Here is a 25,791-nt window from a genome sequence, read left to right as displayed (position 1 = left end):
CTGGATTTGGTTAAAAAGAGACAATGAGCGATGGCTGGAAGAATATTGAGCTTTATTTGATAACCAGCTGATCTAGCAAGCAGGGCCTCATATCAGTGAGGGGGGCTGGTGCACACTGATGCCATCGAGAGGTAAGCCCTGAAACGGCGTGCGTTCTCTCCTGATGACCCCATACACTTGCTGGCTTCCAGTATGCAGAGTTTTTGACTGGTAGCACTTGCATGTGCAAGTTGTTTGCAAGACATCCAAGGGAATTCTAGAAAGATATACTACTGAACTAAAGCACCATTAACATGAAAATTAAAAATAAATAATTATATATATATATAAGAACCGTACTAGGTTCATTCAGTTTGATATCGCCAGCTTCTACCCCTCGATTAACCCTAGTGTGCTAAATAAGGCCCTCTGGCATGCTCACAACAAGGCTGGCCTCACCAGAGAAGAGATAGATATCATTTTAGTTGCCAGGAAATCGTTTATTAAGTTTGATAATAAGTTGTGGATCCGTAAAGATACTCCCAATGAATTTGATGTGCCTATGGGTAGTTCGGATAGTGCGCAGATAGCCGATTTGGTCGGAATATATATTCTCTACGAATTGTCCGACCAATTCCCGGAGATCGCGGGCGGCCTGTATCGTGACGATTGTCTGTTTTACCTGCAAAACACCACGAACAGAATAGTGCAGAAAGCTAAGAGCAGGTTAGCTAGGTTTTTTAATAGAATGGGCATGAGTATAGTTTTTGATAATGAACTCACCAAGGCTAATTTCCTAGACGTTACACTTAACCTTAATAGCGACTCATACTGCCCTTACCATAAGCCTTCCACTAATTTGAAGTATGTCAGTGTCTTCTCAAATCATGCCAAAACCGTAACAGACAATTTGGTTAAAAACATCTCTCTAAGATTGTCTGGCTTGTCCGCCAGTGCCGATATTTTTATGCAGAAAGCGGAATTTTATAACGCCGCACTATCCAAGGCCGGTTATAGGCAGAAGGTAATTTATATTGATCCGGCCCTTCCGATGCCATCATTCGGTCATCAGGATAGGGCCGTATATAATAACATTAACATTTTAAGTAAGGACGGGAGCGCGGCGGATGCCGGGGTAGTCGCTCCCGCTTTTAATTTAGCGAACAAGGATAATTATCGGTCCGGGAGGTCTTACACTAACCCAAGACCCGTTATTCATCCGAGAATCACCCACCCGAATGCGAGAGCTGGCGTCCCGACCCATCACACTGATAGGAATAAGCATATATGGTTTGTAATCCCCTTTGGTAAGCAGATTAGAACTAACCTCCCCCTCATGTTTAGACAAGCCATCGCCAATAACTTCCCCAGAAATTCCAAATATTACTCCACGGTTAACTCGCATAAAGTTAGGATAGCTTTCTCCAACACTAAAAACCTCGCCCAGATAATCGCCTCCCATAATAATAGGCTACTTACTAAGACCCTATCACCTTTTTCCGGAGGCACAGCCTCTTCCGCTCCCAGTTTAATGCTCAGTAGGAATAATTATAGTAGTAATAATGATATGAGAGCCAGTACAGTGACACATAATCTCAGCTCCAGCCAGGGAGTACCCACTAGGGGTATAGTTATAAATAGGGGTGTTGTGGTTGACGGTAACAATGGGAGTAGGGTAGAGAGCCCCAATAGCATCCCCAGCATCATTTCCCGCAATAGCAGCACCACGGGCAGTAGCAATGACAGCACTCTGATAGATAGTGGAGAATCAGGGGTTATTCCTATAGTTAATAGTGACGTAGTGGAAAATAGAGTAGTAAGCGGCTGCAGGTCTCGGAACGAATATAGTGACAGGAACGCAGTTCTAATTTCAGAAACTAATCCTAGCAGATTAAGATTCACGTCGGCGAACTCCAAGATCAAAAACGCCGTCTACCAATGCAAGGTTTACACGGACTCAGATGTCTTCACTTATGTAGGGGCATCATCCTCAAGATTGTCTTTGCGTGTCTCCAACCATTACGCAACTTTTCGGGACGTGAACAAGCGCCAGACCACGGGACTCAGTAAGCTAATATGGCGACTGAAGGATACGAACTTAAGCTATAGGCTGGAATGGTCAATTTTGTCGGTGGCCCTCCCATTTGATAGGGGCAGAAGACAGTGCAACCTTTGTGTCTCCGAACTCTTCCATATTTTGTTTGCCAGAGGCCGGATGGTAAACGGGCTCTTACAGTCGGCTTTTCGATGCCCCCATTGGCGGCGTTACACTTATCTGGCTTTTAAATAGCGTTTATAAATAATACCGGCACCCATAGCCCTTGGTAACAAATTCTGAAATAGCCTTTAAGATATCTACGATTAACCACTGCAAGGGGAATTACTCCTGTAAGACAAACGGGGCTTGGTTTTTTCACAGCGGGGGGTTTCCTTGACAAGGCAGGCTTAGATGAACACACACACACATAAAACATAATATATATATATATTTTTTCTTTCTGCCACCCAACGGTTATCACGGCAGTAGCCACTGACAGCCGAACGATCAAACGCACACACGTACACAAAAAATGTTTTCTACCCCTACGCCAACACACACATATATAGAACAGTATACACACACACACGTCTCTAAGTAGATTTTTTCTCGCCCCTTATAAAACATCCAATATTCCTTAAATAGTCAGAACTTTATGCTCGGTCACAAAGAACATCTATACACCCTCACCCACGTGATTGACCGATGCCTGACCCGTTGAATTCTTCAGCCACCGGTTCTCAACATACACTGATAAACAGTTTCGCCATGGGCTCTTAGGAGCATAGTTCGATTTGTTTTTGCTCAGCCTCTGTTCTGTTTTTGTTTTTCCAGCGGATTTCCTTTTTTCTTCCTGAAGAGAAAGACACAATATGGTCCCATTATTCAATCGGATTTTGGTAATTTGTGCCTTTCGAAACACGTGTAGAATGAAATAAAACGATTTCTGTTCAATCTGTGTTCAGCTCCATTTCTTCAATTCACCAATAATGTATATATATATATATATATATATATATATATATATATATATGATTATAAATATAATTAAGGGTTTAGCAACAATTTGCATCACCACATACCGAAAATTTAGAAATAGCAGCCAAAGACAGCTAATTCCTTTTCACTACAGATATGATTCAGATAAATTAATAATTTTTCTACCTATATCTGTATATATATATATATATATATATATATATAATATATATATATATATATATATATATATATATATATATATATATATATATATATATATATGAAGAGCTTACTTTCAAAACTGGTATAAGTGCATATTTGGTCTATTTCATGATAACTGTCAAAATATAATCTGCAAGCTGCCATACATACAGTAGGCAAATCTTAGTCTTCCGATCAAAATCAGATATATTTAGATACTGAATTTCCTCAATTACTCATAAGTCATTCCAATGCATATATCTGGTTTTGAAAGTAAGCTCTTGATATATATGTATGTGTGTGTATATATATGTGTGTGTGTGTGTGTGTGTGTGTATATATGCATGTATGTATATGTATATAATTTAGAGAAAAACCTCTATTAAACAATTCAATAATGAAAGATGTTATTCACACCATATAGAAAACATATACTATAAAAACTTTAATTTAAAAATCAAATAAAGTACAATAAATAGTAAATAGTAGTAAAAAGACTACGTGCGTTTCATGGCTATATTTTCAAATAGATAATAATAAAAACAATTCGATTTAAAATTTAAATCAATCTAAAATTAATTCTATTTTAAAATATAGTCACTCATCAGGTCTAAAATAAATAATAATGATAAATAAAAAACAAATCAAATGATTATTCCAATAATAATAATAAAAACCAGAATATAATTAATTGTACTGTAGGGATAAAACTAAATGTGATTTCGATGACGTAGTAAATGTGTAGTGACTTTGATTGATAATAATAATAGGAATGGTTATAATTCAAATGCTGTTTACATAGGGTCGACGTCTAATAAAATTAAATTAACGGGCGGCTCAACACACGAATTCTTCTAAGAATAGAAATTTAATTAATTCTACTGGCCTTAGTAAATATATATGGGAGCTATAATCTAAAAATATTAAGTACAATTTAAATTGGGAGATAGTTCTGAAAGGCAAAATCATATCGAATAGGTAGTAAATTTTGTTTATTATGTACTAACGAATTTTAGGAGATATTATTAGCTAATAATAAAAAATTAATTAATTCACTAGACGAACGAAAAATTAAATGTAGACATGAATTAAATTACTTATATAAGTTTGGCTCATTTGTATATATATATAAACCCTGTTTTATGTTACTAATTGTTGTAGTTATAATTTGTTGTAGTAAAATGTGTATAAATTAGCACGAAATTATATAGTCTATATTACATAATTAGAATAAGTTGAAAATGAGATGTTTATAAAATAAGTAGATTAATTAATGAAAATAGATTAAATTATAGAACTTTAGCTTAATTTATGTTTATTATATTATTTATATTTACGTATTTAGTATCCAAATTACTTAGACTTTACAATTTTTCCAATAAATGGTATAATAAAGTTAATATTTTTACCTTATTCTCACAGCTAAAACACATTTGTAATTTTAATAGCTTAAATACATATTTCTATCTATTTCTTCAATAAATTCTATTCACGCCATATTTTCACATGATATATTTCTTATAAACGCTAAGTGCTACGTATTACCTTTAAATTTTTAGTTAACGAAAATCCTTAGATAAGATAAGTTGTATTTTTATTTTAAGAAATATTGTTAAATGCTTTTCGATTATTTATAGTTAATACACGTATTTTTTATATATCTATTTGATAATTAGTATAAGCTAAGATGAGTACATTTATTCTATTTTTATTTCTTTTATTATTCATTTTAGATCTGATGAGTAACTATATTTTTAAATAGAATTAATTTTAGATCGATTTAATTTTAAATCGAATTGTTTTTATTATTATCTATTTGAAAATATAGCCATGAAACGCGCATAGTATTTTTACTACTATTTACTATTTATTGTACTTTATTGATTTTTAGATTAAGGTTTTTATAGTATATGTTTTCTATATGGTGTGAATAACATCTTTCATTATTGAATTGTTTAATAGAGGTTTTTCTCTAAATTATATACATATATTATATATTGGGAAATTTGATTTAAAATTGTTAAATTGAATTTTTCCCTGTAAGTTCTGGAATTATATTCTCTACTATAATATATATATATATATATATATATATATATATATATATATACGAAGTAACCGAAAACGTTTCCTGTGGGACAAGCCTGTTGTAGTTCAAGCTTCCACTGCTAGAAGACTCTTGGTGCAACCCTCAGGCATCAGTCTGCCTACCAGTGGCATTGAGTGGAGTCATACGGGCACACGGTACGTCTTTGTTTTGTAGAGCTTCCCCCCTGTTCATCGATTTTTGTGTTGGCTGAAAAGAAGAGATAGTGTGCTTCCATGAAATTCTGTTTTCTACTGGAAAAAATGGCAGCCAAAACAGTTGTCATACTTCAAACAGCTCATAAGGATACTGCCATGAGCAAAACACAAGTTTAAAAGTAGTTTTCACACTTTAGGAATGGTCACTTGTCGCTTGAAGACCAACCACATTTAGGGTGAACATCGACCTCTCAAAACAAACGAAAACACCATTAAAATTCATGAACTTATCTTGGAGGACTGTCGCTGAACAATTAACAAATTTGTTGATATGACTGGTGTGTCCTGGAGCTTCTGCCAGCGAATTTTGAGTGAGGAATTGTGAATGAAAGAGTTGCAGCAAAATTTGCTCTTGGAAGATCAAAAGCAGTCACAAGTGAATGTGTGACATGAACTGAACGAACAGTTGGAAGTTGATCCAAACCATTTTTTGAAGGTCGTCACTGGTGATGAAAATTGGTCCTATGGCTAAGACCCAGAACTGAAGCAGCAATGGAAGAATTCAATATTCAGTGCCAAATAAACCTATCAAAGACTAAGACGCTAGTAAGTAAGAAAGTAGACAGGACCTCAGTATCTTCACGAAAATTAACTTACCCAGTATGCAGAGAAGAAGTAGGTATCAACTCTATATGCTGTAACCATTGTGAGCAAAGGACACATAGAAGGTGCAATCACAAGCAGACTAACAGAGAAAGTAAGCTCGATATGTGACATATGTACTGAGCCACAACATACTATGAGCACACCAGAAATAGATTCCTTTTAATGCCCAGATGGCCCATGAGAATTTATTGACAACTTTTGTTCCTTACTGTACAAAATTAGCAGGGGAGATTTTTGCTCCAAAAGTATTGCAGCTAGAGTAAGAACAAACTGGAAAGAACTCTCTGAGCTTCTATTATTGCTTGTAACATTGGTCTTTTCTCTCAGCGGGTGAAGGGTATATTACATAATGCTTGTACTAGAACTGTGATGCTGCATGGCTGTGAAACATGGGGCTTGAATGCAGAGAGTTTGAAGAGACTGGAAAAAAAGGAAAATATACACAACTGGATATGCAATGTAAGTATAAATGTAGTGAGAGAAAAACTGTGTGTAAGAGGAATTGGATGTAGTGTGCAAGAAAGTATATTGTGCTGATAAATACAGGGTTTCTTGATATTTGAGGTGCCATACATGGTGAGCCAGGGACGTGACAAACCATCTTTCTAGGACTCTGAGGGATGGCTTGTGATTAAGAAAACATCGCTTAAAGTACTCACAGAACTAATATATTTACACACATGGGATGTGATTCAAGGGAGATAACACGTCTTCGTTAATTCCATGAGTTCTGGGTGTTTCCTCACGTCTGCAACGTAGATATTTAAAATGCTGTATTTGTATAGAGTCTGTTGAGCTTATCCACAAGGTTTTGGTTTGTGGCCGTGAGACCTTGAGTAACTCTATGAGACCTTGAGTAACTCTATGTCCAAGATATAAAATTTTTGTTGTAATGATTATTGCTCTATTCTTTAGAGTGTGCTTCTTCTGATATATGCTTTTTATTGATTATACATACATACATACATGCATGCATATATTTGTCCAACCCCTGCCAGCAGGGAAAGCGGACAGTAAATAGTAGCGATGATATATAAAAGCATAGATGTGGCTGCTGTAAAAAGTTTGCCTGAGGCAAGCCAAAGCCTTGTGAGTGGATTTGATCAAATGAAACTGAAGTCCATTGTGAGCGTGTATCTTTGTGTCTCTGTATTTGTCCCTCCCCTCACTGCTTGACAACCTGTGTTGGTATGTTTATGTACTTAGTGGTTTGACAACAGGGACTAATAAAATAAATACCAGGCTCAAAGCAAAATAAATCCTGGGGACAATTTGTTTAACTAAAATTCTTCAAGGTCATGCTTCAGTATGGCCACAAACTAATGACTAAAACAAGTAATGGCAACAAAAAAAAAAAAGATTTATATATACACACACACAAACACACACGCACTGAACAACTAAATTTCTTTCCTTTCAAGTATAATATGTCAACAACATTTCATGTCCCGAAGACAAGACAGCAGAAATTAATAAACATTAAAGAAGTATTTCGGAATATATTTTCATAGAATATTGCCAGGACTCTCATCAAAAACAGAGAAACCTCAAAAAAGTTTAAAAGTAGATCATAGACATGTTTTCCATACAATGTACACACACACACACACACAAATATACAAGCATTCACACATACAAACATATACAGACGCACATACACACACTACACACACACACAAATATACAAGCATTCACACATACAAACATATATATGCATACACACACACAAACATATACAGACACATATACAAACATATACAGGTATATATATATACACAAACATATACAGGTAGATACACACAAGCATATACAGTCACACATACACACTAACATATAGTCACACAGACACAAACATATACAGACGCACATACACACACTACACTCACACATACAAACATATACATGCATACACACACTCAAACATATACAGACACATATACAAACATATACAGGTATATATATATATATATATATATATATATATATAAACATATACAGGTAGACACACACAAGCATGTACAGTCACACATACACACAAACATATCGTCACACAGATACAAACATATACAGACACACATACACGCACTAACATACACTCACATATGTGTCAAGCCATACAAAAGTACTTAGATACTGTTCTGTCATCTGGAAACAATGAGAATTTTCATGGGTCTCTGCTCTGCATACTCTAAAATGTCAATAGTAGACTTTAGGTATAAATGAGCATATTTTCATCTGAATAAAGTAGAGACATGAAATCACAGTTTGGCACATCTTTTGATCATTATATCATGTAACAGTATTGTATGCAGCTTGCTAAAAAGCTAAAGTAACAATACTTATTCTAATACACAGTCAGATACTATAAATAAAAACGTTGCACAAGATATGTATGTGTCTTTTTTTCTCTGTAAAGTTGATCTATTTTTAAAAGTAGAACTATAAGTCATCATCATCATCATCATCATCATCATAATCATCATCATTTGACGTCCGCTTTCCATACTAGCATGGGTTGGACGATTTGACTGAGGTCTGGTGAACCAGACTCCAATCTTGATCTGGCAGAGTTTCTACAGCTGGATGCCCTTCCTAATGCCAACCACTCCGAGAGTGTAGTGTGATGAGGATGATGGTGAAAAATGTATACATACACATGCACGCTCACATACACACAAACACATATATGTGTATAAATACGTGTGTGTGCGCATGTGAATTTGTGTTTTGTGTGTTTTGAATGTGTCCTATTAGTGCTCTTGAATAACAGAATAAATAGCCTGGGAGTAAAATTAAGTATAAGAGGGATCAAAAACAGTGTGCCAGAGAAAAGACAATACGAGTATGTGATGCATGTGGTAGATAACAAATGGGTGATGGCACCCTAGGCAAGCCTAGAGTAAGGGACCCGTCAAAAAATATAAAACCAAAATAGAAGCTGACACTGAAAGTATGGAAGGCATGATGTCAAGGAGATGCAATTAGAGTTGTAGATCTCTGCTGGAAAAAATTTATGTCCAACCCATTTAGGTATGGGAAAACAAAGACAGTGATGATAATGGTAGTGGTGGTGGTGATGATGCTGATACCAAAACAGTTACCAACACAACAGCTGTCATCATCACCACTACCTACGATGTTGATATATGCTTAATTAAGCTGCAGGTATCACACCTTTTGCTATAATTGAACTACAGCCATTATACTGCCAGACCATAGTTCTTGTTATCATTTTCACCATCATCCTCATCACCGTTTTTGTTGTTTTCTATATCATTATTAGCTTAATTTTTTTCTTTCTTCCCTTATCTTTGATATAGTAGTTCTCCCTTGTTTCCCCATGCTGTCATGGTCGGATTTCCTATATGACATATCTCCATTTGTCATCATGTTCTTTCATTTCGTATGAAAGGTCTAAACCATACTATGTACAAAACTGTGCATACACAAACACCTCTATACACACACATAAATACAATTATACAGTTACTGATGTACACAAACATACTATAAATTCATTAGTACACACAGACAGATACAAGCATGTTTACATAGCTATACAGGAAAAAACATAATACATGCACATATGCACTGAGACACATGCATACTCTTTTATTCTTTTAGTTGTTTCAGTCATTTGACTGCGGCCATGCTGGAGCAGCGCCTTTTTTAATCGAGCAACTCGACCCCGGGACTTATTCTTTTGTAAGCCCAGTACTTATTCTATCGGTCTGTTTTGCCGAACCGCTAAGTAACGGGGGCATAAACACACCAGCATCGGTTGTCAAGCAATGCTAGGGGAACAAACACAGACACACAAACACACCCACGCATATATATATATATATACGACGGGCTTCTTTCAGTTTCCGTCTACCAAATCCACTCACAAGGCTTTGGTCGGCCCGAGGCTATAGTAGAAGACAAGGTGCCACGCAGTGGGACTGAACCTGGAACCATGTGGTTGGTAAACAAGCTACTTACCACACAGCCACTCCTACGCATATATACAAAGCACCACATCTGCTAATGCTTAAATACATGAGGCTATACTTAAGTAGTGCACATACAGACACAAACACATGCATACTCACATACATAACCACATATTCACATATACACAAGCATACACATTAACTTCCATACATGCCAAGACGTAGCAGCCATAACATTATACTGTTAGGATTTATGATAGCCGACATTATACAACTGGCTGGCTGCTAGGTAAGTAAATAGCCAGACAGAAATTTGGCCGTTATATGCAACATAATTAGTTCTTTATCTTACAACATATACATTTACGACTGCATATAAGACCTGTCAACAAACTCTTCAACTCTAGCACCATCGCGCTAATGGTAGTAAAGCACATTTAAACCCCTGTCCTATCCTTTAACCTTTATTCAGATATTGAAGGAAACCATTTTGATTGCTTAAATGGTGTACTTTTTCTAAAGTTTGGTAATTAGACTATTCCAGAAATATCTAAGTCATTGAAAGTGGCACAGGTCTCTCTTAGACTTAGCATCATGTGAAGTGCACTTTAAGTAAACATGTCTAACGCGTGTGTGTGTGAGTATGTATGTATGTATGTATGTATGTATTTATCTATCTATCTGTGTGTGCATACATACATACATACATACATACATACATACATACATACATACAAATATACATAAATATATATATATATATATATATATATATATACACATACACTGCAATATGTAATCCTACCTATATACACATATACACTTTTATGATTCCATTTGTACCTAGAGACATGTATATGCCTATACATACAAATGCCTATATATGATGCCTACTTTGCAAAGTGTTCCATATAAATAACAGTAAATATATTAATGTCAAACACACAAATGGCTATCCACACACACACATACACATGCATGTGCACTCATACATATACACAAAGAAACTCTTTCTTTTTCTCTCGCTGTCTCTATCTCTGTTCTTTTTACACACATACACATACATTAGCAGATTTATCAATAGAAATGCTTACTAAATTGACTCATATTGCTTCCCACTGATGTTAAATCATATTTCTCGCCCATGACTGCTTACTGAAGCAAATTTCCTTGATTCTTACAAGATTTAGCTGCTTCACTGATTACATACAGAAATTGCAGCTATATACAAAATTTCCTCACCATTATACACACCTAGCATATAGGTAGCTATGCTGAAACACTCTGCTTCACTACACATCTACAGCATAGAGCTAGCTGCTTTAGTTAGTTACCTCTACAATACATGGCTCAGACCCAGCAAGGAGCAGGCTAACTTAAAAAATCTACTCTGTACTCCTCTATCTTAGAAGCCTCATGCATGTTACACATTTCCTTCATGGAACTGGCTCTCAAAATGAGAAAAATCTTAGAAAAACAACAAATCATCAAAAACAAAAGACAACCCAAAACGCTAAAACTCATTCCCACTGAAGAAAACATGCACAAAAATAACCCCAACCCAAGTGTCTGAAAATGTGGAAGAACAAAGCACAGTACTTGCCATTACCTAATTCAGGAACTAGAATTTAAATTCATAGATGGCCAAACCTTCAGAGTTAAGTCAAATTTAACATTCAACACAGAAAACCTGATTCATGTAATCACATGCAATGCTTGTCAACATAATTACATAGGTCAGACAGGTGGATTGAATAAAACACCAGGAAAATCCCTTTAAGCAGTCACATTGCAACCTGTGCAGGAATGGACTTACCAAATTTCAAAATATTCCCCCTCTACAGGTGCTCAGATTCTTTCAACCAACAACAAAGACTAAATAAAGAAAGGCAATCTGTTAACAAGTATTAACCACAATTGAATATAGACCCAACCACTACCAACCAATACATAAGAATGACACTTAAAAACAGTTTCATACGTATTATCATTTTGAAAGATACATCCTATCAATTCCTAAATCTTTTTTTCCAATATATATATATATATATGCCTGCACACACACATACAAAGAAAACATCACAAAAACAGACACACACACATACACGTCTGCACACACAGACAAACCCACATTCTCACATACACATACACACAAAACATCACAAAAAAACATACACACACCTGCACACACACACAAACATACATACACACATACACAAAAAAAGAAAGCATCACAAAAACACACATGTTTGCACACACAGACAAACACACACATTCACATATGCATACACACAAAAGAAAACCACAAAAAAATCACACACACACATACAAAAGAAAACGTCACAAAAAATACACAACTGTACACACACACACACACACACACACATACACAGAATAGAAAACATTGCAAAAATCACACTCACACACACATAGCTTGTGACCACACACATACATACAGGTGGAGACATTAAAAAAAATACATTTAACCCAAAGGAAAATCCTAATATTTCTTCAACAAGACATTCATCACAACATACACACCCATGGTCACATTCCAAACGTATTGAAAGGATATTCAACACAATAAACACACACAATAAACACACACACACACACACACACACACACACTCACACACAGATGGCCATAAAACCCATTCAAAAATAGCCTTTTTTAGTGGCTGTTGTTGGCTGCTCAAGTGCATGTTATTAAATGGAAAAACAGTTAGTATGAATCACCATAAGACATTTTTGTGTATAAATATATTGTTTATTCTGTGTTCACCTTTTGTGGTGGAAACATGTTAGTATGATATAAGAACATGTCTGTTTACATACAAAGAAAGTTTTGATTTTTGCTTTTGCACTGAAAGAAGTAACATACAATATTTGTATTACAGTATGTATGCATGTGAGCAATGAGAACAGTCATTTTGAGAATGTGTGTGTGATGAAATATCTTCACTTATGAACCATATATTTTGTGTCGAGGTGAATAGACACGTGAGTCACACATGGGAGATTGCATGTGGAGCTGAAGAGAAGACATGTCTTTGACCAAAGCCTGGCAGAAACTGAGACCATTTCTACAGTGTAGCTCAGAACTAGGCTGATGTCTCAGAGCGCCGCTACTGTATCAAAGTGAGGCTAGATGCCTTATTGGTATATTCGTCTGCTGTGCAGGTCGACTCACACATTACTATGTAATATGTAGCTCTGCTACACTTTTAAGCCACTCCCTTGGCAGGAACCCACAAAAATTTCTTTTGGACAATTTTTTACTCTCTAACACTTTGAACTCTCTACCAAACTATATTTAAAGAAGACTTCGACGAAAAACATCCAGTCAGAAGATAAACTGCTTTTACTTTAAATTTATATGAATGTTTACTGTCGTTTGATAAAATTAAATTCATCATCGAAACCAGTAATATTTTCTTTATATAATTTTTAAAATCATTTTATTAAATTCCTTCTTAAATTGAAATGCCTTAGATTTACTTCTGTGCTATTTCCATCTCCATCTTTTATACATAAAATTTGATTTGATAGATCTTTTTTCAACTTTATATATGTATATATACGGTATAGTGTATATCTAAACACATAGAGAATCCACTTATAGGGATTCTACGAATTAGAAAGAACAGCTAAGTTCTATGACCACAAAAAATTGGGATAAAAATTCGACAGGAATAAATTTGGAAATGAAAAACATTTACCATCTAGTATCCTGGACCAATTGGTTTCTGATCATGTTTTAGCAAGTCATGGAGAACTCACAAGGTTTGATTTTCTTCAGTAGGTCCAACCTATATATATATATATATATATATATATATGTATATGACGTAGGTAGAAATTCCATAAGACATATCCTGTGTAAGCTATGGACACATAAGAGGAGCAGCAATATCAGAGGAATGTTAACAGGGAAAATAGCTTTTGTGTGTAGTGGGCTCACTGGTACAACTAACACTAAAAATGTGCAGAAAATAGACTCCATCAAATGCCAAGGGGGAAGCCTAGAAGTAGTTGATAGCTTCCGTTATCTAGGTGACCAAGACTGTAGCAAGGGTGGATGCTCTGAGAGTGTAGCTGCTAGAATAAGAATAGGTCAGGGAAAAGGTCAGAGCTCCTACCTCTGTTGGTAACAAGGCTTCTCCCTCATATTGAAAGGCAGATTGTAGGATGCCTGTATGTGGACAGTCATGTTAAACAATAGCGAAACATGGGCTGTGGCTGTCAAGGACATGCATTGGCTTGAAAGAAATGAAGCTAGTATGCTACGCTGGATGTGTGATATCAGTGTGCATGTACAACTGAGTGTAAGCATCTTGAGAGAAAAGCTGGACTTTAGAGGCACCAGATGTGATGTACAAGAGAGACAACTGTGTTGGTATGGTCATGTGATGCATATGGATGTGGACAGTTGTGTGGTGCTGATCTCTACCAGTGGAAGGAGGCTGTGGAAAGGGGAGACCCAGGAAGACATGGGACAAGGTGGTGAAGCATGATCTTCAAACGTCGGGCTTCACTGAGGCAATGTGTAGTGACGAAGACCTTTGGAAATATGCCATGCTTGAGAAGACCAGTTAAGCCAAGTGAAATCATAGCTGTGGTCACTGTTGGTGTTAGGTAACTGGTACCTGTACTGGTGCACATAAAATGTACCTTTCGAGCATTGGGCCTCATGGAAGCAATGAAACCAGGTGAAATCATAGTTGTAGCAGGTACTGGTGTCATGCTAACTGACATCTATGCTGGTGGCATGTAAAAGTACCCATTACACTCCCAGAGTGGTTGGCATTAGGAAGGGCATCCAACCGTAGAAACCATACAAAATCAGACTAGGGTCTGTTGCAGCTCGTCAGCTTACCAGCCCTGGTCAAACCATCCAAAACATGCCAGATAGGACAACAGACACTAAATGGTGATGATTATGATGATGATGATGATGATGATACACACACACACACACACACACACACATATATATATATATATATATATATATATATATATATATATATAAGTGTTGGGTGTGTACCTAGTAGTACACCAATAAAGCACGCTCACTGCCTGTGACTATCTGATGTCATACATGGTAATTACGCAATTGTCACTGGATCTACCTCATGAATTCCTCAGTGTACACTGAGTATGAAACAAAAGAAGGAGATGGAAAATGGAATCCACAAGAAACTTTATTGCTCACAACAATTTAAGTTTTAATAAATCTCTGAACGAGATGTAAACAGTAACTGCTTGACAACGTAAAGTATACTAGCCATCTCAATATGGCTAACCACTAAGGGTGGGTGTTACTGTAGCTTTTAGCCCCAAGAGATCATCGTCTCCAGCTGGCTTTAGGCACACTTTCTGTGCCCTTACGGTATTTGCAAAGGGAGGTCATCCCTCTCTTGTCAACCTAAGTGATACGCACGGACTGCAGTTTCTAGGTATTTGCCTGTCTTCGGCGTACGGCAATCACCAGTTTTCGATGAAGGGAGACCATTTGCAAATACTTATTTATTGTTTTTCCAGTAACTTTCGTCACTGATTTCGAAAAACTGTTTGAAGTTTTGTTATTCTTATATCATCCTTTTCTGGTTATTCTTATATCATCCTTTTCTGGTTATTCTTATATAATCCTTTTCTGGTTATTCTTATATAATCCCAATCCTTGTCAATAATGTTTCTTGGTCATCATTATCTTACATTTAGATTTATGTTCTCTGAAGTAATTACTCTGAAAAATGGATTTTCTTTTTACAGTGCTACTGTTTAACCATACCACAGTAATAAAATGTATAATACAACAATTTAATTAACCAGACATAATGTACGCAGCTAGAATATTTTGTGAGACCCTGTTATAGCAATCTGGCCTCCATGACTTTTACATAATAAATGCAGCAGAATCATATAGAAGATATATCCTTTCAATGTTATCAGAACATTTTGACATTTATAAATCTAATTCTTTCAATCAATGTGTGTGTGTGTGTGTGTGTGTGTGTGTGTGTGTCTGTGTGTGTGTGTAAGATAAGATACAAAATCTTTCTTTTTATGATGACATAAAAATTTGTTATTGAAAATCATTCCATAGTGTAAGAATACCTGGAAACAGCTAGAATTCCATGATGATGGTATATAGATATCAAAAATAGCTATTGACAGTTATACATGCATGTAGATGGCATAAACTTGTAGTTTTGAGTTCTATAGTATTCATATTAAGAGAGTAATTTGAACATTGAATAACAAGAAGTTTTCAAGAATTATGAAACTTCAACTTGTTGATGAGATACTACCATAATTCTTTCCAGTGAAAATATAAAACTTTAATATCTGAGTGAAGCATAAATCAATATACAGAAGAAATAACCACTGAGAAAAAGAAAGACAAGAATGTAGAAATAGTGAGGATTTGATATTTAGATAGTAATAAATCCTTTATGAATGTCTTAAATCATTTCTTAGATAACGCTAATAGGCTTTTATGATACAACTATGTAATGATAAAATTCTAAGTTTTAATAGAGTTATGAAGTTCCTATGGTATCATGAAGAATTACTTTTTAATATTTAAATAATCTTTATAGTAACTTTGTTTTTCTTATAAGGAATGTATGAGAGTTTTTTTGGAAAACAGTTCTCACTCACACTGAATCAGGCACAAATGTATGTTCCAACTTATTTCAGATTTGTAGATAGTTTACTATCTTGTAAATTTTATTTAAAATGATAGCTTCTCTAACTCTTTAAAACAGCTGGCACCTCCCAAGTGATGTCAAAGTTCATAAGGTTAGAAACCATCTGAGTCTCTCGCTAAAATGAAGAATGCTAACACGTTTTACGCAACATATAGTGTATATAATCCAGTATATTGTTACAACATAATTATCGATTACAATTTCTCCAATATTATTGAATTAACAGTGATCTAAAATCTATCAACAAAATTCTCATTTTTAGTAGAAACCATAACATTTTCATGCAACTGATGGAAGAGACATGTACAAATCAAAAATAACCATGCACATGTGTATGTGACTTTGTGTATGAGAGACAAGGTATTTCAAAGTGTGCATGGGTGTGTATGTGTGAGGTGTGAGGGAAAGAGAAAGGGCAACAGAGAGAGAGAGAGAGAGAAAGCTTTAATGTAAGTAGTAAAGTACCAGTAACCAATTCTTCAATAAAAGTTCAATTCCATTTCCTAGTAGTAAATATATCATGTCACTTATTATTACTAGTGGAAAGGCATTAACGCCACAGCATAAATATCTATTTCTTAAAATCCTGAAACCAAGTGGGCTAATTATTAGTCTATGGATACCTTTGATCAGAAAACATCAGGATTATAATTTTGAACAGAAGCATCAGCTATATTATCTTATACATACATACATTATTATTTTGGCTGCCCCCCTCGTTATCGAGTATGGCCATTGCACGAAGCTTAACTGTTACTGGTGCTGTGATCGAATGTGACTTTTTAGCCCAGCTAAAGATCTACAATGTCTTGTACAGAATTGGCCACTAAAACCTTTACCAGTAATAGCCGGCTGTAGTTGTAACTGGGCTTCATATACCTTTGCATGTCATTTAAGTCCTCCTGCCGAATTACACTCTCTTCCACATGCCTGACAGATATGATTAGTATGGTGTGTTACACCACCACCAGTGGCCAGGTTGTCACTCATCTGTCTCACTTTATGACTACGAAGATGACTCTTGAGTCCAGCTTTACTGAGGCAGGGTCTTGCACAGATATTGCATACATACATACATACATACATACATACATACATACATGCATGCATACATACACTCATACGTACATAAATACATATGCGTGAGTGTGTGTGTGTATGATGAGAGGAAAGAACATGGGCTTGAACTTGGTACTCCTTTATTTCATCTGTTACATATATTTCAGCATTCAGTAAGACATATTGTCACAAAATGAATTCAACCTGTGGATGCACTTCAGTAAGGGCAGCAATTTTCTTTCATTATTGACAAGCTTTTGTATTACATTATAGTTTTCCTCTGGCTGAAAAGGACTCCATGTGGTCATGCAGTCATAAGATTTTACTGTGCTTAACATAAAGAGCTGAGACTTGAATGGTAAGATTGCCATGCACTGTGGGCAGTCAATACATATATGTATAAATACATACATACATATATGAGTGTGTGTGTGTGTGTGTGTGTTTATCCTCGACAACCATTTGACAACTAGTGTTGGTGTGTTAACATCCCTGTAACTTAGTGGTTCAGCAAAAGAGGATGACAGAATAAGTACCAGACTTAAAAAGAAAATAGTATTGGGGTCAATTAGTTTGACTAAAATTTCTCAAGGTGGTGTCCCAGTATGGCCACAGTCTAATGACTGAAACAAGTAAAAAAATATAAGATAAACGATACTCACATAAATACATTATGAACTCACACATACAAGCATCTTCTTATATACCAACTCAAATGCATAAATTCTTCCAAAGAAGAAAATAAAATATATTTCACTTAAATTTCTTAAGTTAAACACTGAGAACTTTAATGAAATATTTGGCAGCAAAACTTTTCCTTTCAGACAAATAAAAATACTGTCTAAATAAAAATTCAACATCGTGTATTCATATGTATATTAAACATATAGTCTTGCTTTAGAAAGTATGATAAAGGTATACTCCATGTGCTTGGGAAAAAGTCAAAAATATAAGGTTATTCTTCGAAAATCATTCCAAAGCAAGACTACACACGTTTTATATATTTACATACTTCAATATAATGAATTATTAATTCACCTGCTGTGCTTCCTGGAAAGAGAATTTTTAATTAAAATATTCCTGAATATATTGAAAAACAGTAAATATGTTTATGAGTTGAATAAACTGACAACATGTAATGTTACTTATTGTTAAGATTGCAACAGATTTATGATAGCAGTTATTGTTATTATTTAGCTGAGATGAAATACCATTCAGAGTTGTGCCAAGTCATACTACTATTAATGCTCTTTCCATAGTGAAACAATTCCAATAGAAAGTTTTTAGCTAAGAACAAATCTCTTGACCTAATATCTGTTGATTTAGAACAATGCTTTGCAACTGGTATTCTACAGCACACTGGTGTGTCACGTGATGATGCTAGGTGTGCCACCATGTAACCTGAATATAATTTTTTTCCCCTATACTTTCAGTTATATTTTTAGGTGTGCAGTCAAATTTTGAAAAGAATATAAGCATACCACAAGTGAAAAAAGCTTGTGGAAAACTGATCTAGAAAAAGCCTTTGCTAGGGTAATGCCATCTGTAGACTGGTAGTTTTTAAGAAAACTTAGACAGCTATGTACAAACAGCTCACTCAGGGATTTCGTATGCAGTTAGACATTTACCAAGTTTTGGTTCTCCTACTTCTTATGGTAAATATGGCAAAAACCAAAGTCTTTAAAACAAAAGACAGGACTGTGCTGCAATCATAGAAAGGGCTATACTTAACATGCAGGAAACAAGTAGATAGAGACTCCATGCCGTGTTTGCAATTTGAACTATGGTTGCACAAAATGAATTTTGAAATTACAGACAGGCTGATAGTGAATAAGATCTTTGCATGTGATAGGTGTGCAAGAGTAGTCAGAAGTCAATGCAGTAGTAAAATTAATTCCTTTCAAAGCTATAGAAGTAGTTATAACTTCTTTTATCTGCACAACCTAATCAGCAGTACAGCAGAGTGCTGTGAAAGCATGGAAGCTAAACATAATGATAAGGTGGAAAAGGCACAGGGAGCTGTTAGCTCTGCTAGCAACAAGGGATTCTCTTTTTGATTGAAGGATAGATTGTATGCTGCTTGTGAATGAAGTGAAATCCTGCATGATAGTGAGACATGGGCACTGGGTGCAAAGAATCAGTGAAAGTTAGAAAGAAATGAGACAAACATGCTCAGCTAGATGTGTGATGTTATATTTGACGAGGTGAGAGATAAACTAGGTGGAGGATAAACCAGTTCTACTGTGCAAGAAAGACTGCATTGGTATAGATATATGATGTGTATAGAGTATAATAGATAGGTATAAAAGAGCAGGGATATCCAAGTAGAAGGAAAGTGTGAAAGTGAAAGAGTTAGAAAGTGTGGGCAGAAGTGATCAAAACTGGGTTTGGAATGCTGGACCTCACAACAGAGATGGCAAAGAAATACAACAAATGGTGAGATGTTGTAAGAAAGGAGACATAAAGATGATAATGGGATGATGATAGATTTCTTGGATGCCACTAAAAGCCTTATGCTCATGTTGTGTATCCCAGAGAGAAGAGTAACTAGGATTTCTAACATCAACTGCACAGATTTGCAGCTATACCTTGCCATGTAAAATACTTCCTGATACACTGCTACCTATTGCAGAAAACCATGGATTGTGGATTCTTCCTTGGAGGTTCTGCAACATGTAACAGGTGCTACCTTTACTCTTTTGATTAAGCCATTAAAATAACTGAAACAATGATGTAAAGCTTTGAGTTTATCTTACTCATTAGACCAGTGTAATATTGTTTACAGTATTGTTGCCTCAATTCCTGTAACAATCCTGGTACCAAGCTGTAATGGCACTTGCTAAGAACAACAGCATATTCTCATACCAGCCCACAGTATCCCACTGATGATCTTTATATTCTTTCAAGAGTGAAAAATGCTAATATATTGTATATCTAAAGAAAACAGCTTGGCAGATCTGCTATAACCCATAGTATGATTTGGACCCAGCATTACAAGTTTATAAAACAAAAATGAACTGTTCTGAAATTTTCTGCTTGGAGTGGATTTTAAGACGTTTTCTTATTAGTGATCTTTATTTGCAGTAATGTGTAGTGAGCCATTTCAGAATTTAGTATTTTGGTCATGGAAACAACACAGAACCAGTTACAGGATATGAACTGACATTTATATCAATTATAAAAGTTCCTAGACTGAATTAACATTAGTTCACAAAGAATACAGATTTAGCTGCTCTTCACATCCAGTCTTCTGGAACACACATATACAGAAACTAATTTGTCAAGAAGTCTCAAGAAATTCCTTCTAGATGTAATTTAACAAATAATTTAACAAATCAAAGCTGGACAATTTTAGTGTAACCTTTGAAGAAGATGAAACTTATAAGTAGTTTTGAAATTAAACAATGAAATGGCTCCTAATATTTCCAATAACTAACCATGTAAACCTTTTATTATATCCTCATTATTTCAGTTATTTCATAGAATTTCTAAATTCTGAAGAACTATACACTTAAATAACCTTGCAGCAATTCTTTTTACTTTAGCTTACTCAAGTCAGTTGGGGAGCTTTTGTGAATTCAGTCTTCTCAAAGTAGCAACCGAATCTTTCTAAGAACCCCACACTTTTCTTTAAAACAAAGACTTAACATTTAAATTAGAAATGTCCATAGTATGAGAGCTTAGTGTGGACAATAAGATAGTGTACAACCAGCTGCGAGGTCAACAGTCTGTATACCACTGACATTCATTTCATTACTGACCTACGTACTTACCTCTCACAAGAGCAAGTCCTTCAACTTCTTCCACAATTTTCTGAGTGACATAAATCACTACCATATGCAGTTGGAACATTATAGAATTAATACAAATATATTAGCTTGCAAATCTGGCTTCAATTCTTCCCATAAGAAAGGCTGGTTGTAATAGATGACCATCCTGTCTCAGGAAAGATTTGCCTTTCATTTGCTCATTATTCTGAAAACTGGAGGTTATTTGGTAAACATTAATGTTTGATGGTTAAAAGACTGCCATTACATCTGCTAGAAACAACAATCAAATGTCTCTGAAACCATCTTTAACATCATATGCAGAAGAATATTTTGGATAATGTAGTATTGGCTATATTATTTGATAATAAGGTAGACTTGTCATGCTTGACCACACATACCTGTATTATCAGAACTGACCTGAGTTTATACACTAACATCTAGCTATCATCATCATCATCATCATCATCGTTTAACGTCCGTTTTCCATGCTAGCATGGGTTGGACGGTTCAACTGGGGTCTGGGAAGCCGGGAGGCTGCGCCAGGCCCAGTCTGATCTGGCAGTGTTTCTACAGCTGGATGCCCTTCCTAACGCCAACCTCTCCAAGAGTGTAGTGGGTGCTTTTTATGTGCCACCTGCACAGGTGCCAGACGAGGCTGGCAAACGGCCACGATCGGATGGTGCTTTTTACGTGCCACCGGTGTTTCATACTTACTTGTCAAGAATGTTGGGCGTGTCAGTTATTACATTCTTTTTATACGTGTGTGATAGCCATCATTTAAATTTGCTTAGATCTTGATATCATCAATTCACACAATTCTTGGTTTTCCCCTTTTCCCAATCATTTTGCCATTTTAGTAAAAAAAAATCACTATTATCCATTTTTTCGTATTGATTTTCCGAACTGTTTCATTTCTTTCTCCGATTCTTCTTAGTTGCTGCCACCTTTCTTTGTGCATCATCATGAGTTTTGTGTCCTATCTATAATATCCTTTAAAATATTTGATATGTCAGCATCTCAAAGACTCATAATCAACTTGATGAATGTTTTGTTAATGTTATGCTCCACGTCTGATGCCAGAGTGGACCATGCACAACAGTTTAATATATTTTCTCTCATTTTGATATTAACGTTTTTTCACATTAGTTAATTCACTAAGTTAGTATTTCTAATTTCTATAAAGCTAAATTTTAACTTGTAAATATTATTTCATCCTTTAATATAAAAACATTTCCTAGGTAGGAGGATATTAAAAACTTATTTCATTGTTCTACTGCTTTGGATTCTTATTCTAAAAAACATTGGAGTGATAGAAAATGTGGTCCTTAAAAGACTCCGCCGGTTACGACGACGAGGGTCCCAGCTGATACGATCAACGGAACAGCTTGCTCGTGAAATTAACGTGCAAATGGCTGAGCATTCCACAGACACGTGTACCCTTAACGTAGTTCTCGGGGATAATCAGCGTGACACAGAGAGTGACAAGGCTGACCCTTTGAAATACAAGTACAACTCATTTTTGCCAGCTGAGTGGACTGGAGCAACGTGAAATAAAGTGTCTTGCTCAAGGACACAACGCGTCGCCGGGAATCGAACTCACAACCTTACGATCATGAGCCGAATGCCCTAACCACTAAGCCACGCGCCCTCAGAAAATGTGGTAACATTTGACCGTAAGAAGAATGAAAATTACAAAACTAAATATAAAATTTCGGGACTAAGTATCTACTATTTTCTTGATTAAATTTTGACATGTGTTAGGTTACAAATACAATTATATGATAAGGGAAGTCAAAATGATGATACAGCTTACTTAATATTAAAGAATATATAATTAGTTTTTTGGATCTTTACAGCAAATAATAAAAAATCAACACCAGAAAACTGAAGATATCATAACACTTCTAATGATGCAACTTTATGGATACAATTGATTAGAATGATGGGTAGTGGATATGCAGAAATAGACATGTACAGAAGAAAGTTTTGTTGTGTAAATAACTTAAAGTCAACTTTAGAGAGAGAAATCAAAGGTATACAGGAAATTGATGGAGGACAATCAAGAAACAAAATTAGCATAACAGGCTGTAAAAAATAAACATACATGTAAACAAGTGGCGAATATAAATATGAAAGTGAGCAAAGGTGGGTAATCAGTTATCAGAGATGGTATGGGTAGTTTGAAAAGGCATACAGTTTGATGTCAGATGGAGACAGAGAGTGAAGGTAAATTTATTATAACGACAGTCATATTTTCTGTAGTGAGATACTAAAATGTGTAACAGCTTGAAGAATTTAGACACACTTATGTCAGTATTTGAAGGTTTCCCTTGCTGAATGATAATCATTTAGAAAATTGAGCTGAAATGTCATAAAGACTGAAAATCATGTGTATGTGTATACTCTTACTCTTTACTCTTTTACTTGTTTCAGTCATTTGACTGTGGCCATGCTGGAGCACCACCTTTAATCAAGCAACTCGACCCTGGGACTTATTCTTTGTAAGCTTAGTAGTTATTCTATCGGTCTCTTTTGCGAACCGCTAAGTGATGGGGACATAAACACACCAGCATCAGTTGTCGAGCAATATTTGGGATCAAACACAGACACACAAACAGACATGCACATATATATATATATACATATATACGATGGGCTTCTTTCCATCTACCAAATCCACTCACAAGGCTTTGGTTGGCCTGAGGCTATAGTAGAAGACACTTGCCCAAGGTGCCACACAGTGGGACTGAACCCGGAACCATGTGGTTGGTAAGCAAGCTACTTACCACACAGCCACTCCTGCGCCTGTGTGCATGTGATTATATAAGTTCAAAACTGTCTTTTTAAGTTTGGATTGATTATCAGATTTAACATCGTTATCAACACTTTTTTTATGGTCTTTATGAAGTTATTAATCCTAGACCAGTAATTTGGTAGGAAATTCTCTATGGGTAAAATTTGAAACCAAGTTTCCATGCACTGATATTTCACTCATCTAGAATTATTAATATTTTTGCTGAAGGCATAAATAACATAAAGTCTCATTCCATCTCACAGAAAAAATATGAAAAATTGTAGTTGTGTCAGAAATCAATGAAATTGGGAATTGATCTAAATTTGAAATAAATGAAGAAATTTTACAATGATCCCTCTTTTCAGATGAAATCAAAAATGTCATGAATGAAAAATTTTCATCTGAAGCTATATCAATATTTCTTGTGAATCTTGTAATACCATTATAAATAATCTTAATTAATGTTAAAGAAAACCAATCAGTAAAATGAAAAACTAAATATTTAAAAAAAAAATTTTCATTGCCTTACAGAGAAAGCAGGGCAATACTCATGTTTTTTAAGGCCTCCAAGACTGGTATTCTCAGACTGGAATCCCTACCCAAATGTTTCCAACAGGGTGGACCCTTCAAAAGATATCCAGTTAATGGTTTTGAATGGAATGATAGCTTAAGTCTTCCACTACAAATACAAGTCAACAACTATAAATGAAAGGTAGGTCAGGAGGAATTGTAGAAATGCTAGAACAAAGGTGAGCAGATGTCTGCTGTGTACATGATGCAAGATGGAGGTGAGTTTCAATCATACTTGCCTTTCATCCCACTGGAGTCAATAATATAAAATACCTATTTCTTTACTACCCACAAGGGGCTAAACACAGAGGGGACAAACAAGGACAGACAAATGGATTAAGTCGATTATATCGACCCAGTGCGTAACTGGTACTTATTTAACCGACCCTGAAAGGATGAAAAGCAAAGTCAACCATAGCGGAATTTGAACTCAGAACGTAGCGACAGACGAAATACTGCTGAACATTTCGCCTGGCGTGCTAACGTTTCTGCCAGCTCGCCGCCAGTTAAGTACTGAAGTCAAAGTATCCACTAACACCTCCCTATCAAAATTGCTCACCTTGAACCCAGATTAGAAATAATTTTTATTTTTAATATCATTATGAGGTGATGAGCTGGCAGAAATAAGTACCACTCTAATATTGGGGTTCATGGAATTGACTAACCCCCACCTGGAAGTTTTGGGCCTTGTGTTTACAGGAGAAACTATTATTATCATTCTCTGACAATGATAAGAAAATGAGACAAAGTAAAAATATCTTTGAAAAGAGAGTAATGCCAAGAGGTGTTTGAAATTGGTAGTTGGTATTTTTATATCCCAGAAATACAATTATAAT

The 25,791-nt window shown here is 35.5% G+C and overlaps 1 long non-coding RNA gene across 1 annotated transcript; it reads right to left on the bottom strand.

Moving 5' to 3' along the window:
* Positions 1-25,295, bottom strand: LOC118766397. The gene is made up of 4 exons (XR_005002334.1): positions 25,285-25,295; positions 24,959-24,965; positions 3,371-3,381; positions 1-256 (listed from the first exon to the last, which is right to left on the bottom strand). It is a non-coding gene; the product is annotated as an uncharacterized LOC118766397 (long non-coding RNA).
* Positions 25,296-25,791: the final 496 nt, after the last annotated feature.

The sequence above is a fragment of the Octopus sinensis genome, linkage group LG15, assembly GCF_006345805.1.
Source record: "Octopus sinensis linkage group LG15, ASM634580v1, whole genome shotgun sequence".
Taxonomy (NCBI): Eukaryota; Metazoa; Mollusca; class Cephalopoda; order Octopoda; family Octopodidae; genus Octopus; species Octopus sinensis.
The sequence above is the reverse complement of the archived record's forward strand: the minus strand, read 5'-3'. Positions and strand labels throughout refer to the sequence as shown.